The 3,047-nt window shown below is 39.2% G+C and overlaps 1 pseudogene; it reads left to right on the top strand.

The window, feature by feature from the left end:
* Window positions 1-1,112: 1,112 nt before the first annotated feature.
* LOC139044316 (olfactory receptor 5AN6-like) lies at window positions 1,113-3,047 on the top strand (annotated as a pseudogene).

Below are 3,047 nucleotides of genomic sequence, written 5' to 3'. Positions count from 1 at the left end.
ATATTGGTTTTGTTATTTACCATTTGGCCTGAACACTTAGTGTTTACCTTCCCTAGACTGGCTTCAATGAGAAAACAGAAAGAACTTCCAGAAATCCCGCCTGAGTCTCTTAATCCCCATGTCCATTGCCTAAACATCCAAACTCCTACTTGAGTTCAAGTCATTTTACTATGTAGGAGAAGCCATGAACCTAGGAACTGTGAATAGAATCCAGGGTGACTGAGAATCTAATAAAACCACATGCGACGGTGGAAGTGGTGGCTGTTTGCAGGGTAGAGGGTCAAGAGTTTCCAATAGATTTTCAAAAGTATCCATGACCCAAAGAATATCAAGAATCATTGTCCTAGACAGTTTGACTCATGAATATCTCTGATTCACAGAAAGAAAAATTGGCACTTGCAAGAAAGGGAGCATAATGGCTCTTACAACGTTGTCTTGTCTAACTTCTCAGAAGCCTTCCTAGAGTCAAAAGTTGGTTAAGTCACATCCATTTCCAACGTGCTTCTTGGTTTGTGTCTATACCCACCAACCCATTGCACTATTCTTATATCTCTCCAAGAGTTATGAAAGCAGAAAGACAGTTATGGAATTGTCCACCTTCCCTAATTATAGATTATTTGAATATTAATTCCCGAGGAAATTTTAAAGAGCATCTACTCCATCATCCTCCTTTGACATATGAGGCCCAGGATGATTCAGGGGCTTCCTGAGGCATTGAGTTAATATTAGAGTGATTCCTGAGCAGAATCATTCTGTTTCACCATATAGAGTGATGACAGTATTTTCTTAATTTAGGCTATTTCCAATTTTCATATACTACTTAAATATGAAATGGAAAAACATGAAATTCAGACATTTTAGGAGACAATGTACAAATGATATCCATTACTCTCTTTTGAGCCCAAAGAGAGAATGATAGTATTTATCCAAAAGAAGTTTTCTATTAAGGTTGGTGATTATACATGGATATATGCAGAGATTACACAAGGTTAGCTCAACCTTATGATTCAAGGTTGTATATCTAGTCACCTGCTTTCCTGGAAAAATGAAGAGTATTTCTTTGTGTTTTTTGAGGATGAAAACATTTCCTTATCTCATCTTTTTCTCAGCAGATGATATCAAGCAGGTCCATGTAAGCAGATAGAAATCACTCATCTGTGGTCATGTTTGTTCTTCTGGGACTCTAAGATGAAAAAGAGGTGCAGCTTGTCCTCTTCCCAATCTTTCTAGGTATCTATCTTGTGACCCTAATCTGGAATCTGGGTGTCATCATCCTAATCAAGATGGACTCACACCTGCAGGCACCTATGTACATTTTCTCAGTTTCCTGTCACTTATAGACATTTGCTATTCTTCCACCTACCCAAGGATGTTTTCAGACTTCTTTTTTTTTAATTGCAGTAACATTGGATTATAACATTATATAGCTTTCGGATGTACATAGTAATATATTTTGAATTCTGTGTAGATTACATCATGTTCACCACCCAGAAATTAATTATAGTCCATCCCCTCACATCTGAGCTTAGTCACCCCTTTTGCCCTCCCCCCCTTCCCCATGGTAGCTACCAATCTAATCTCCATTGCTATGTGTTTGTCATTGTTTTTATCTTCTACTTATGAGTGAGATCATACGGTATTTGACTTTCTCCCTCTGACTAATTTCACTCAGCATAGTGCCCTCAAGGACCATCCATGTTATCACAAATGGCCAGATTTCATCATTTCTTATGGCTGAGTAGTACCCCATTGTGTATAAATACCACATATTCTTTATCCTTTTGCCCCTTGATGGGCACCTAGGTCACTTCCAAGTCTTGGCTATTGTGTATAATGCTGCAATGAACATAGGGGTTCATGTCTCTTCATGCCTTTGTGTTTTCAAGTTCTTTTAAATGTCCAAAATTAAAGATAAAGAGAGAATCCTAAAAGCAGCAAGAGAAAGGCCACAAGTGACATACAAAGGAAAGCCCATAAGGCTGTCTGCAGACTTCTCAGCCGAGACCCTACAGGCGAGAAGAGAAGGGCACGATGTATTTAAATTGCTAAAAGGAAAAAATCTACAGCCAAAAATACTCTATCCATCAAGGTTGTCATTCAGAATGGAAGGAGAGATAAAGAGCTTCCCAGACAAGCATAAATTAAAGGAGTTTATCACCAAGAAACCAGTTCTACAAGAAATGCTAAAGGGACTTATTTAAGTGGGAAAGCGATGACCACAAATAGAGATAAACAAATTATCAAAAAAACAACAAAAAAAAACAAACTTCTTAAAGGTTGGAAAAACAATTTCATTCACTGCCTGTACCACCCAGTATTTTGCTGGGTCCTGGGTGGAAAAGACTGAGTACTGCCTCTTGGCTGCTGTGGCCTATAACATATGTTGCTATTGGTAGGCCTCTGCAGTACCCAGCCATCATGGCTCCTGGTGTCTGTGGGAAGATAGCTGCTGGGGTCTATGGGAGTCATGTCCTTGGTAGCTATTTCAAACAATTACTTGAATTCTTCTCTACTACTGTGGGCCCAATATTATTCCAAATTTCTTCTGTGACACACTCCAGATTATTAACTTGTCTTGCTCCAAACCCTTCATAAGCTAAATGATTCTATTTCTGGTATGTATTTTCATTGGGTTCAAGTCTCTCCTACTTATCATCTTATCGTATGGATTCATCGCAGCTTTCATCCTGAAAATATCTTCTATCAGAGGCAGAGCCAGGGCCTTCAAAGCCTGTGCCTCCCACCTGGCAGCTGTGACAATCTATTATGGCACAAGCCTCTCCGTGTACCTACTTCCAAGCTCTAGCCACTTCTAGAAGCTGGACAAGATGCTGTCAGTGTTCTATGTTATCTTTATCCCTGTGTTAAACCCTCTTATTTATAGTATGAGGAACAAGGAAATCAAACAGGTGCTTAAGAGGGTGGTAAAAAGGCTAACACTTTTACCTCAGTATGAACAATATTTGTGCAGGAGTTCTTTTCCCTGTAGGGATGACAAGGAACAGAATATGTATGTGACTTTTTGTAGGTCACAGATCACTAGGTAG

This window comes from Equus asinus, unplaced genomic scaffold (assembly GCF_041296235.1).
Source record: "Equus asinus isolate D_3611 breed Donkey unplaced genomic scaffold, EquAss-T2T_v2 contig_800, whole genome shotgun sequence".
Classification (NCBI taxonomy): Eukaryota; Metazoa; Chordata; class Mammalia; order Perissodactyla; family Equidae; genus Equus; species Equus asinus.
This window is presented reverse-complemented; position numbering and strand designations above follow the sequence as displayed.